Below are 14,940 nucleotides of genomic sequence, written 5' to 3' on the forward strand. Positions count from 1 at the left end.
TATATATATATATATATATATATATATATATATATATATATATATATATATATATATATATATATATATATATATATATATATATATATATATATATATACAGGGTGTTTGGTTCATGGTTAAGAATCTCTCGGTGAGTGATAGACTGCCATATTTGGAGAAAAACATTGTTCTACACATACCATCAAATCTCAACCGTTACAGATTTATTGAACTTTTTGTGTAAAAAACTTATTTGTCTTAAAATACCTCTAACTTTAAAAGTATACTTTGTATTTTAAATGTTTTAGTTCCATTCGAGGGTGAGAAAATTTCGCATTGAGTGATGCCCTCACATGTTTCAGCTAATGAGTTTAAGTAGCCTTTTCAAAGTAATTTATTGAAAATTAAACAATTTTGAACGATTTTTCGTTCATTTCTTGAAAATTCTAATAGTTAACCTCATCATTTTAATAATTCAGATTGTTAGTCTTGATGAGCTGCTTAATTCGTTCTTTGACATGATACACTTACCTTTTCTTATTTTCATGATTTTGGGTTATTCAACTTGGATATTTTTATCTCATTTTCACTAGCACCAGCTCTAATTGAAAAATTATGGCACTTATTGTACTTTTTTTCTTTTTTTTCGATAGCCAGGAAAATTTTACAGTGAAAAATGCATTAATACCTTTCAGTTAAGTGAATTTAGTATTCTTTTAAAAGTAAATTAGTTTAAAGTTAGTGCTCTTATTAGCATTTTCGTTAGTTTTCTTAAAATAGTAAATAATAAACATCACCATTATTATCATGGAAATAATGCATCTCAGCAAGTTCTACAGTTCTTTCTTTGATTCCATTCAATTATCTCTTTTGGTTTCGACGCAAAATCGTTTTTATCACATCGTTTCATGTGGAAAAATAACGATTTCGAACCCACTACATTTGTAGCGAGCTCATACTGTGTTAACTATTAAATAGCAGCAAAATGAAAAGAGCTTTAGACAAAGTGTCAAATAAAAAGTTATAGAGAACATTAAGGGGCATCAAATGAACAATAGTAACGATAAATTTTGTTGATTAATAATTAGAATAATTAAAAAACTCTCCAAAAAACACAAATTTTGAGTTATTTCGTTAGTAAAAAATCATTTAGTACACTTAACTAAAAGATATTTGTACATACACTGATAACACATTTTTTCAGCTTTCCAATAAAATCTTGTAAATAACGATATAAAGCATATTTTTTAGATTAGAGTCTTTTAAGCACTTGCAAGTCGGTTACAGGAAAACTATAGCAATGAAATTACAAAGAAATGAGAAGAGATAGAAATATGACGTCCAAGAACAAATTATGAATCGTCCTAAAACCCAACTTTTGGATAATGGATATTGCTATAATCATACTTCATTATTTCGAGAAAATTAGCAAAAACCTCCTCAAAAACACTAACTTTTAACTACTTTACAGCAAAAATGTAATTAAAACTAATTACTTAAAAGATATAAGAACACCATTCAATAGGAAATTTTCTCACCTTTCGAATGGAACTGAAATATTTAAAATACAAAGTATACTTTTAAAGTTAGAGGTATTTTAAGACAAATAAGTTTTTTACACAAAAAGTTCAATAACTCTGTAACTGTTGAGATTTGGTGGTATGCGTAGAACAATTTTTTTCTCCAAATATGGCAGTCTATCACCCCCCGAGAGATTCTTAACCATGAACCAAACACCCTGTATATATATATATATATATATATATATATATATATATATATATATATATATATATATATATATATATATATATATATATATATATATATATATATATATATATATATATATATATATATATATATATATATATATATATATATATATATATATATATATATATATATATATATATATATATATATATATATATATATATATATATATATATATATATATATATATATATATATATATATATATATATATATATATATATATATATATATATATATATATATATATATATATATATATATATATATATATATATATATATATATATATATATATATATATATATATATATATATATATATATATATATATATATATATATATATATATATATATATATATATATATATATATATATATATATATATAAAAGTCAATGTTTGTATGTATATGATTTATAGATTCCCAAATGCCTTAACCGATTGCCGTAAAAATTCATACATAGTAGGCATTTGTTGTGGAGCGTGTTTGTGTGCTATTAAATAGGGATTATCTGCGCGCCAGATGGCGCTTTGGAAAAAAATGTGTTTTCATCCTATTTCGTTGAAAGTCGCAGCAACGCGCGATGGGTATCCACTAGTAAAATATAACTCATTAGTAAGCTTCTGGAATATTTATTTCATGCAACTTCAATACCATAACCGTACGCTCGCACCTTAACCCTTCACGACGCAGTGGGACGTATATACGTCCCACCTACTTCTCCTAAGTTTTTATTGGATTTCTAGTTAGCATTGACATATAAATACGAATTCTTTCTTTTAATCAACTCTTAGGGATGTAGGGAGTACAACTAGCACAACAAATTATGTGAATTTGGTAATTATTTATTAGTTATAAACTTGTAAATCTGTTTTTTTTTACAATAAATTCGGCTGCGTCTGAGTTAAAAGTCCTAGAGATCTAAAAAAAATTTGCAGGTATCTAAAACATTGAACTAATTAATAGATTTTTTGCAGAATTTTTCGTAGGCTAGTTTTTTCGAATAAAATATCAAAATATTAAAAAAAAAAAAGGAGTTTATTATTATGCTGGTCTATAAAAGATTCTGAGACAGGGAGAACCAGCTAGCATAAAAATAGAATATGCAGTTTTTGAGGTCGCTGATTACGATTCTGATGACAGAATTAGTAAATTCAAAATGGCGGCTACACTGTAGCGAAGCAGAGGCGCCATATTGGAATCGCCTTTTTGAATTTTACATCTTCGACGTAAGAATCAGAATCAGCGATTCAGAAAACTCCTATAGGACGTTTTTGGCCAACATAAAAAACATGAAATTTTGCCAAGCACAGTCGCCATAGCTAACAGTCGCCATATTGGATCTGCCATTTTGAATTTTACATTTTCAACGCCAGAATCAGTACCAGCTACCTCGAAAACCCCCTTGTAAAACGTTTTAGGCTAATATAGAAAACAATAAATTTAGGCAAGCACAGTCGCCATATTGGATCCGCCATTTTGAATTTTACATTTTCGATGTCAGCATCAGAATCAGCGACCCCGAAAACCCCCTTGTAAGACGTTTTAGGCCAATACAAAAAACTTAAAATTTTATCAAGCACGGTCGCCATATGGGATCCGCCATTTTGAATTTTACATTTTCTATGTCAGAATCAGAATCAGCGAACCTGGACTTCATGAAGTTAGTTGGTCCTCCTTTCAGAACTTTCCTTATATTACTTTTGACTTACCTGTAATTTATTATGCTCTGATGAGGTGAAGCCGAAACGCAACAGAGTATGTAATTTATTGAAGTTTGTGCGGCTTCGCTAGATTGCGGAAGTTATTCACGAAGCTTTTAGCACTTTCCTCATGTTCGCTGGATTTTTCTCAGGGTCGCCATTAGTCGATCACTCTTGAAGCTTCTAGGACTTTCCGAAAAATCTAAAGATTTCTCTCTAGTTCGTGAGGTTTTTCTGAAAAAAATATTTCGTAGGATTTTATTTTTAAGAAGGCGTCGAAAATAAGCGCGCTTAACCCGTGCCACAACGATGCATAACTTGCGGTTGGAATACTGTTTATACCTACATCATTTTGATAACAGATTTACATCGAAATCATTAATCCAAAGTCAAAGAAAAAGTATTTATCATCGGATAACGACGGGTAGAGGTGATTGTGCACGAGTCAGTTCGCCAACCCGTGCGTTATACTGTAGGAGAAGAGATCTAACATCTCTTCCCTTCCAGATCGTTCCAATACTGGGCTATTGGCTACGTTGAGCCTATGGGACTTCGTGTTACTGAATTTGCTACTGCGATTCGCTCAAATTAATGCCTTCGCTATTACTCAAATTAATAGCTTGGATGATGAGATGGACATTCTAGTCATCAGGTAGATTGACTAAGATAGCAAAAATATCGCGAGCGGCGCGTTCCGATATAAGACACGCATCACCATTTGCAAGTATGCATGCACGAGGCATTTCACGTGAATTTTTCATATCGGATCATACGCTACATTAGAGCTATCATCGCTCCTTAAATTCTGTTTTTTTGACGAATAACAGTCGAACAGTTGATCATTTCGGTGAAATGAGCAAAACTCGATTTTTCGCCGGGAAAGGTTGATTTTTTTGTTGTCTATTCAGCCAATTTGTCATTTTTTTCGTATATTGCTTGAAAAAATCGACTGAAACATGATTTCTTCACGAGTGTGATGTTTTTACGAAAAATTGCTTTAATTTCGGCAAACATGTACCGATATTACCTTGTTTAGACGGGCTCAGATGAAACACCCTTCGTAGAAATGGCTGTCCACATCAAAACTTTCAGCTCGAATTTCGATTTGCCGGCCTATTTCATATCGTCCGGTAGTGTCTTAAAGGTTGTCAGTCCAATAGCCATCGTTTTCCGCTTAATTTCTGTCAAGAAATCTAAAATGATGAAATTCATCATTCGCCAAGTGTTTACGGTGAAGTGTACTACAGCAAATTGGCGATTTTTCAAGTCGTTTGTCTGTATATATATTTTGGTACTCGGCTTACGCTCATCATAAATTACGCTGGTTTTCTCCAAAATACAGTGGACAGCTTAGCTTGAAATATCAAATTGTTGTACCCATTTGCGTATTGATTGTCCAAGCTTGTTTTTGGCACTTGACAGTACAATTTGATTTGCGTATATTCCGATTTTTTGGCATCACGCTAATTCTTCGAAACATTGGAAATAGTTACACGCGAGACTGGCCTATCTTTGAACACTTGATGAATTGTTGCTGAGTCGTCCAAAGAGATTGGCGACAGATTTACGTAAATTCAGCTTGTACGATATTTTGTTTGTGAACAACTGCGCAATTTCAAACTAACTGTGCAGTAGGAGTACAGTTAAGCGGAGTGTCTGATGTAGTGGGCAAAAAAAATCGACTTCTTTTTTATTCGCTTAATTGTTAGTATTGAACCTTTAGAATAGTCTCCCGCAATCTCGGTGGCCATGTTGAACTTTTTTTTTGTTTTGAACAACCATGCATTCCTCGTGAGTATTTGCTGTAACACACGCAGATTTCAATCTATCGGCAACAATTTTCGAAAACCAGACAGCGATAAAAATACAATTTAAACAATACACTCTAAACTACTTCTACCCAAATTTTCAAAATAAAATACACGTTTTGTACAATGTATAAAAAAATGAGCGAATGTCATTTTTCAGTTTTCATGGAACCATTTTCCGAAACTCGAACTTTTTTCTATTTTTTTTTTTGTTTTATCGAGTAACTACAAGTCTAAGCTTTACAAATCCTATTGAATTTCCTGTGTCAAACAATTTTATCAAGAGTTATCGTATTTGCCGCGGCGCTCCTAGACGTGAAAATGTTTGGACGTCTACTCTTGGAACGCTCATATGTGTCGCTCTGTGTGACTGAAAATATTTTTTATCGAGCCCAAAAATGTATAAATAAATCTTTACATAATGGGGATGGGCGTGTAGCGTAGTTAGTAAATCGATTACCTTGTACGCAGCGCACCTGGGGTCGAGTCCCGCCCCGCACATAGGGTTAGAAATTTTTCATAAGAGATTTTTCTAACCCAAAGAGGCGAATGACCTTAAGGTTGAAACCTCTCTATAATCGAAATAAAAAAAATCTTAACATTACACGAAAGATCCGTTGTTGCCTTCAAAATCGTAAATCAAAATTAATTTCGGTTTGAGCACTTTACACCAGACGTCCCCCTTAACTAGCTTCCCGGAGCTATTCATGGCGAAATTCAAACAAAGAGAAACAAAGGTGAATCGATGCGGCGAATCTGCCCTTTTTACGAGATATTTTTCAATTTTGAGTCCATTTGAGTGATACATATTGTAACCCAAAAAAAAATATAAAACCCATGAGAAAAGTCTCATTGAGATTCTTTCGATATCTGATTCGCCGTTACTCGACATTGGAAAGATATTACACGCTTTCTCTACCCATTTCTCAGGGTAATGGCTTTTTCTAAACTCGGAGTAGAGTCACAATTCTGCTAGGTCTAGTGGGCAGATTTACCGCACCGATTAACCTTTGCTTCCTATTGTTTGAATCTCACCATGAATAGCTCAGGGAAGCTACTTAGGATCGTTGATCTTTCTGCTTTACTTCAATGACTTCAATTTGCGTTGAAGATTCCTCGCTAGTCCTTCGCAGACGAATCCGAAATATTTCATCTCATCTGCTCAATTGAGGATTACCGATTTGTCCATCAATAGTTTCAAACATTCGCTGATTGTGGTGTAGCAAGAAATGCGATGATAGCCGAAAGCCTGGAAATTATTTTGTCAGAGCTAACGGGGTGGGTAGGGGTCCGCGGTCGACCGTACTGGGTCTTTACCCAATTGATATAGTCAGCCTATTTAAGTTCCCATATTTTTTAAGAAATGCACCTTTCCATTTAAATACTTATGTTATGAACACTCGTTGCTCCGCATATTCTGGCATTTTGACAAATGGCCTTCGAACAAATGACCCTTTCGGTGAAATGAACTAAATTCCATTTATCGATCCATCATGATCAACTGATAGATCTGTTGTGATCATCATTTCCGCTTATTTAATGGGAGGTACCCGAATAAAACAGGATCCTATTTTTTCTTACAACTTTCGCTTTTCTTATGGGGAAACAATCAAATTATTTGATGATATTTTAGAGATATTGATTACGTTTAATTGATGTATTTGATGATTCATATCTGGGTTCATTGTAATAGTCAAACAGATAACAATAAAGGTGTACTTTACATAAAAGAATCTGTGTTAAATAATGGTTAAATAATTCTGTAACTTCTAGAGCAATCTGTATCTGTGCAATTGCATTACTGCCGGACAGCCAATGTTTGTATGAATATGATTTATGGACTCCCAAACGGCTTAACCGATTGCCGTAAAAATTTATACGTAGTAGACATTTGGAAGCGTGCTTGTGTACTATTGGTTGGGGATTATCTGCCCGACAGATGGCGCTTCGGAACAAATTGTGGTTTACTCCTATTTCGTTGAAAGTCGCAGCAACGCTCGACTGGTTGGCACTAGTATCATGTAATATAAGGTACCGGATTCGGATTCACAACGATCACATGAATAATACTCAGCATATTGAATAACAACCATGTGATAATTGGATAATTGAGTTTGCAATATTCGAAAAAGTTTTCACTTCAACGCAGATTTGTTTGGATACCTTGTACCTTATCCAACTGATCATCGACAATGGTTGGACTGACTCTTGAGCATCGAAGTCAGTCGCGGGACTTGAACCCACCATTGCCAGTAATCAGAGTATGACCAAAATCCACAAAAGATGAATAGCATTTGAAATGCTGAGTTCTTCGAACTGATTTCGGCCTGCGACTACTAGTTTCGAGTCTACCAAGATCGTCATTCTACCTTCTAGCGGCACGCACGGTCCGACGCAGATTAACTTCTTCGTATACTATTACTACGAGTAAGTTTGTCGTATCCCGAAGTCATCCACAATGTCGGAGAATACTCATAGAACCTAATCGCCAAGTTCGTTTCTTAGAGTAGGTTTGGGACTACGATATGTGGCGATATCCAGCGAAATGATTAAATAATCAAAGAAGATGTATTTATGATCAGATAATGACGGTTAGTTAGGCATGAGCCTATTCGCCCGATCGTATAAATCTATTGAGCCTATGTAGAACCGTCCCACTTAAGTATTTCATCATTTCATAGCTACTTAATTGAATTTCTAAGCTGCCCCAAATGATGTGAAGGGCACTTTAATCACTGCTGATTATGAGCGTAAACCCGTGTTTGCAGCAATAAAATACAGTGCTTTTGAAACCACCGGAAGGTGAAGATTCGTTCGTGCGACTAATATGCCGAACAATGAATGTATTCCCTGTCTATGACATTAGCAGACTCGCGTAATATTTGCAAGTATGCATGCACGAGGCATTATACGTGGATGTTTCATGTCGATTTTGTTGAAAGCGACGAGGACGGGGTAATTTTTTTTTCAACGTAGAAGTTGCTGTTTGTTTGAAGCATCCCAGCCTTTGTCGTGCACCATACATTTAATAACAAGTCAAAAAAAATGGTTTGACACTTTTGGAGGATTGTTCTTTATCGGCACAAATGGTATATTTTGTCTATTCAGCTAATCCGTGATTTTTTCGTGTAATGGTAGCTTGAAAGATTCAACCAAGCCATGTTTGTCAATGAGCATAATATTTTTCCATGAATTGCTTCAATTTCGGCAAGCATTTACTGATATAAACATCTGCATTGACCGCTTTAGCTTTGTTTGGACGGATCAGAGGCACTGAAACATCCTTCTCAGAAATATCTACCCACATCAACATCTTCAGCTAGAATTTCGATTTGCCAGCATATCTATCGCATATGTCAATGTTGTAGTAGTCCTCCTTTCTACTTAATTAATGGCGCGAACATGCAAAATACGATTATAAAATTATAAATTTCCATTTGCAACGTGTTTTGTTTACAGTGAAGTGTACGGCAGCAAATTGGTATTAGGGTGGGAAACCCTTTTAAAACTAAGTCTATTTATTTCTATAACTTTTGCTTTCCCCATGGTGAAATGATCAAAATATTTTGCGATATCTTAATGATATCTTTTACGCCCAAGTGACGTATTCACTGTTTGTGTTTATCGGCGATTGTCAAACACATACAGATCTTGAAAATATAACAAAAAAGTATATATGAGTTTTCACAAAATAACAAAAATCCTAAGAGTATCAAAAAATGCGTAATTCACGACAAAGAATCTGTGTCTAACAGTGGTAAAATAATTCTGTGTCCCCAAAGAACAATCTGTGGATTTGGCAACCCTGATCTTAGAATTAAAATTAAGGTATGCGAATCAACTTTGCGTTTACCATACCTTCATTAAAACAGATTGTGCATTAAGCATTTTCAAAAATTTTATCCGGAAACATAGCACAAGACTAGCGATTCTCAATTTACTCCCTGGCAAATAAAGGTTGAATAGCCGAAAATAGCACGGCCAATATGGTTCTGGAAGTCGATTACCGCACAAAATGAATCTCACTTCACTCTCTTCGCAACCAATTTACGCCATTATGGGAACCTCATCTTCGATCCGGAAAAAGGGTTAGGAAGTCAGCAATTAACAATTTGGGAAGTCCATCGGCTGCTCTTCCAGCTCTTGAGTGAACGCTGCGCATTTCCCATTTTTCTGCTGCCAGCGAAAAAAAAACAATTGTTTTTCGACTCTTCCCAATGATGCCCTCTACTGAACTCTTCCAGTACCACCCGCACACCGCCGCACACTTTCGGTTCTATACCGATCGCCTATTTACTTCACCCTGATAGCCTAGAGCAATATTTATTTAAATTTAATCGCACTATTTCCCCTCCCGGCCTACTCTGACGTGTGAAACGCGTGAGACAAAGATCGACGAACGATCGACCGTCCGACCGTCGTTTTTGTACGCGTCTCGACAAAGAAAGAATAACAAAAAATAACACCTTTCAACAGTATACGGGTTTTTTCCTTCACCGCTGACAGTGCACCGAACAGCGATAGCAGACAGAAAAGCCGATAATGTGTATGTGTGTTTGTGTGTGGAAACTCAAATCCGTCCCAAGTAGAAAAATAGAATAAAGAAAATATCAAGTGTTTTTGTTCGGTTCGTTTGACTGCTGAACCCCTGCGACGAATAACTAAGGACACGAACTTACGTAGCTGTGTTTACCAGAGTCAGCTGTTCTGACATATTGCGATCTACGCATCTACGTCTGTCGAACAGTACGCGACACGTAGCTTTGTCCTCGATCAGCTGAGACAGTGCGTCAAATACGCGATCAGCCCTGATTGTTTGTAAAACTAGGATCCGTCCCTGATCAATTCAGAGGGAGAGACAGAGAGAACAAAAAGACGAAACGGCATCGTCACCACCACCGCGATGGCAACCTCAACATCGGACCTCACGAGTGCAACGCCGAGTCGACGCAGATACGCGCGCAGCAATACGGCCAGTGTCACGCAGCTACTGTCCGACAGCTGCAACAGCATCCTGCAGCGATTCCGTCGCAATCCCAGCGAGAAGCTCGAGAAGAGATCACAGTTTCGGTAAAGTTGTTCTCCCTGTGGGAGGTTACATAAATGTGTGAAAGCTCCAAGCTGGTCGCGGTTGAGTGGAATACGGATCGAAAAAGCCTTATCGGTGGAGCCTGGAGTGTGAACTGTTGACAGTAGTGCGTTTGTTTCTCCGGCGATCCTCGCGAAGAATATCAGCAGCGGTTCAATCGGTTGAGTAATCGGTCAGCGCAAATCGTGTACGTGGCTTTGGCACGGCGGGACTTTGAAGATGTGGTTTGTCGTACTTTTTGAGGTGATCGCGGCTAATTTTGGCACCGATCTGTGCCACACTTTTTGCACGGCCTATCGAGAATGATGCGATCACGCAGTCAGTTACTCTGTTAGTGTGCGGTGAAATTGATTGGAAATTCTTGGCAAACAGTAGCCGTAATTCGTGCTTAAATATTTTCCTTAAAAATCAATTACTGTTATCACTCGAAAAACGTTGAACTCAGTCATTAATTTGTTTACAAACCGTGCGTTAAAAATATCCTATATTCTATGCTATTCTTAGCTCGAAACTGTTTTCCCCACAAGCGAAAGAACAAATATAAACAATTTCATTTTGCTTCGACCGGACCGCACACAGCTTCTGCGTGATTTGTTTATGAAAATTCTTTCCCCACGCCGTAGAATGGATTGAACCAGAAGCAAACCTTTTATTCGCATTGAACCGTTGTTGACCTCATTCTTTCGGGTTCATCCGTTCCTTTCACTCGATCGTTCCTCCTCCGGGAAATGAAACGAAACAAAACCCGAAAACTTACACTTACCGTATCAATATCGTAGCTTCAACGAGCTTGCCCCGTCCGCATCCAGCAGTTCGATCTTCGCCCGCGATCGCCAGAGCTCGTCTACAAGCACGTCCGACTATGGCAGCCTCGGGTCGTCCAGCGATTCGGTGCACCGAACACCGTATCACAGTTTCAACAGTACTGTGAGCTCGTACTACAAGCCACTGTTTCGAACATTCGGCAAACGATTTGATACGTCACCGAAAGTAAGGCAACCTTTATGCGTCTGTGTGTGATTATTATGATCAAATTCTCCCTTTATTTTTCTAGCGAGACACGGAGGACAAAGACAAAACACCAATCGTAGCAGCATCAAAAACGCCCGTCCCAGCCAACAGTAGCAGTGGGACAGAAACAGCTAGTTCAACGATATCTCGGCTAGAGTCCAAATACTCCGATATCCTAGATCGGGTTCACCGTCGAAAGGAGAAAGACAAAGAAGACAAAGAAAAGACACTGGAACCGGAACGGACACCGACTAGCTTCGGTGGCGCACGAGGTTTCAACCCGCTAGCAAAAAGTGCAACCAGCACTAGCGTTCGTGGCGATTCCTCATCCTACTCCACCCACAAGGAGCGCACCCCATACCGAATCTCCGCCCAAAGAAATAGAAATAAGTTCTTAGAATCGCTCGAAATGGATTACTACAAAAAGCGAGCGGAACTCAGTCTAGCGTGTGGAGCGGGAAGCTCCAGCGGCTCTGCCGCTGCCATAACCGCAGATAGCCTGTACGAACGTAACGGTCGAGAACTGAGTAGCACCTCCAAATACGTCCTTAAACCCCGCAGCAAAGACAGTGGATACTATGATGGTAAATCACTTGCCGCTGCCAGCGGCAAGGAAAATATCTACAAATCAAAATACGACCCAGACGAACTGCTGTCCGAACTGGGCGGCAGCTCCATCCTCAATGGAGTCCCCAGTGCCGTTAAACGGCGTACCCGTCCGTACAAACGAAGCGACACCACGGGGCTTGGCTTCCTACAGCACTCCACCACCAGTAGCAACATTCTGGAAGTTCCGGATAGCACCTCGGAGCTGGAGCGGAAAAAACTAAACCGCCGAAGCGGAAACCTTCACCAGCTGCAACGATCAACAACTCAGGGATTCTTCGATGCCGACGATATCTGTACCGTGGCGATTTCCAGCGATGACGATGCGCCCAGTGACGATCCACGTCAGATCGAACGAGATTTTAAGCGAAAGCAAATTGAGAGCATTCTGCAAAAGTACGCACCGCTGGACGATAAGAAAGTGCGGGAGAAAAAATCGAAGGAAGGATTCGGTACTACCGCGAATCCGATGGCAAGTGATCACTCGCCGAACGGGGCGCTTAGTCGGATTAAGTCCCCGGCGCAGCAGCAGCAGCAACCCAATCACGACCTGCCGCATCATCGTCGCAGCAGTCGACGACATCACTATGATAGTTTAACCGGTGGTAGCAGCCTAGGGCTGCAGAAATCCTACACCATGACTAACGTATCCTCGCACCTGAACGGGAACGGTTTGTACAACGGGAATGGTTCGATCCTGGCGATCCACACCGGCGGCGCCGGCGGTTCGTCCGCGTTGTACAAACAGCAGCATCCGCTACTGACGAGTAGTTCACGATCCCGTATTCCGAAAGCACTGTCCACTTTTGTAAGGACCTACACTATCTCTGGCGAGAGACAGAGAGAGAGAGCCAGATGTTTGCATCCAACTGTGTTGTCCCTTTACTAGGCTAGTTCGCATGTGCGACTTCGTGTGTGTGTTACTGTGTGAGCTTCACTAATTATTAATTCACTCATTTCGAGGTTATGATATCAATTACTACCACTTGCTTGAAAGATTAACAGGCACGATAAGGAAGTGCCAGTGTCGGTGCGCTGCGGGACGGACAATGGCTCGCCGAGATCGTTGACACGCCTGCCTGACTGCTCTTTGTGAGTCGCTAAAAAAGCAGATCATTTCAATTATTTGTTATTTGCAATCATCATTCTGTTCGTTCAGCCCGGGAATAGAAAAGGAAGCTCCGACAGCGGAGAGTCCGTAATGGCACCCATTGGCCACTGTGCTGTTGTAGTAGTAGTCGTAGTAGATATGCAAATTGGGGCCAGCAATTTAGAGATTCTCTTATTCTTCGGTTTTTTTCTTCTACACTGACCGCCCGCGTTTTCCTTCATCCATTTCCCCTCGCCAATTCGTGGTTGTTGTTCGCCTCGATCAGGGAACCGCGACGCAATGACAAACTATTTGATTGATTTCATCAACAGCAAGGGGCAGTGAATCTGTCTCTCTGTTTCTATTTCTATCTCTATCCTGGTACGTACCATTATGTGTTGTTGTGTATTGGGTTAATTGAGATATTAGATAGGCAAGTTGAGTTACGTTCCACTGATATGGGAATCGGTGGTAATTGAAGGAGGAGGAGGAAGCAACGGACAATGAACTTATTTTGTTCTTCCGATGGAGCAAGGCAAGTGGAATCTTTTTTTGTTGTTGAGATTTTGATGATCCGAAGAAAAGTGGTACCAAAGCGTAATACGGATACCGAAGAGAGTCATTAAAATTCCAGGTGATTTGAGTTCCACATTTTATATATAAACTGGTAAGCTCATTTTTTTTTTTGGTCTACTACTGTCTGCGGAGTTTGTGGTTGGGTTTTTCCTCCCGCAAACAGTAGATCAGCAATCAGTACAAAGAAACAAGAGGGAAATAAAAGAAATCGGCTAATATGCAACGTCGTTTAGAAAACCATGTATGCACACGGAAAGTTTTCTAATGAGAATAATAACAAACGCAATTTTTGTTTTGTTTATTTGTACGAATAAACTAATTCAATTGAAAAATATAATTTGATTGCAGTTCATATTGTAGCTTTCTCTAGATTGCAATTTGCTATCGAAAATTATTTGTTTGTAAATGGAGTGATGCCTACTTTTGCATTCCAATAATATTAAGGGTGTTCTACGAATCAGACTACGAATCAGACCTTTTCCACATAGACTTTCAGCCGCTTATTTCATGTCGTGCTTTCTATTGAAATAGGGAATAGGAGGAGATTCTTTCCTGAAATCAAAAACTGCGTTCTAGTCTTTTTTTTAATTTATCGTGTTGGATAAGGTATTTTCTTTGCTCACAAAACGTTATGTACGTATGAAAACCAAATTCCTAAGTGTTAATTCGTCCCTACGGAAATCAATGCGTGAAAACAGCACAGAAAAAGCTTGCAACAATTTACCGGCATCGGTTTCAACTAACTAACTCTACAGCAGTGACTAGATCACAGCCAAAACGACCGTAATTAATTTTTAAATATATTCATTACAGAGTTGTTATAGTATGTGCGGAATCTGTAAATTTCGTAATACTCGCGATTTCGCGTGTTTTTTTAATTTATTTTCCAGTTTAAAAAAAATCCACTACGCTTAAGATTTGTGTCGACTGTCACACCTGTAAAATTGTGTTTATTTTCAGGTAATTCGTTGTCTACTAAGTTTTTTAAACCATAATAGTAGCTGCTAATTTTGAAAATTTGCTGTGACTGCCATCGATAAGAAAAAATAACAGTCGTGGCTGTCCACAGATAGAGCTTTCCTAAACTACTTCTGAGGATATTGTAAGATTCGGTTGTCTCTGAATTGAGCTTTGCATATGGTTTTAGAACAAGAATTTCTCAGTTCTACAAACAATAGCGTAAAAATAGATAAGTCATTTTCCTTGATTTATTTGTTCGATCCTAACAATTCAAAGTTTTCTTCAAAACGTAAATAAGAAATGTGTTTAATTAGTTACAAAGTTTATGTAAAACA

At 38.0% G+C, this 14,940-nt stretch overlaps 1 protein-coding gene across 7 annotated transcripts in view; it reads left to right on the top strand.

Annotated features, from left to right (window-relative positions):
- LOC131687117 (uncharacterized) overlaps positions 1–14,940 on the top strand; it is a 79,056-nt gene that overhangs the window by 40,547 nt on the left and 23,569 nt on the right. The window lies entirely within an intron of this gene.

This window comes from Topomyia yanbarensis, chromosome 1 (genome assembly GCF_030247195.1).
Source record: "Topomyia yanbarensis strain Yona2022 chromosome 1, ASM3024719v1, whole genome shotgun sequence".
Classification (NCBI taxonomy): domain Eukaryota; kingdom Metazoa; phylum Arthropoda; class Insecta; order Diptera; family Culicidae; genus Topomyia; species Topomyia yanbarensis.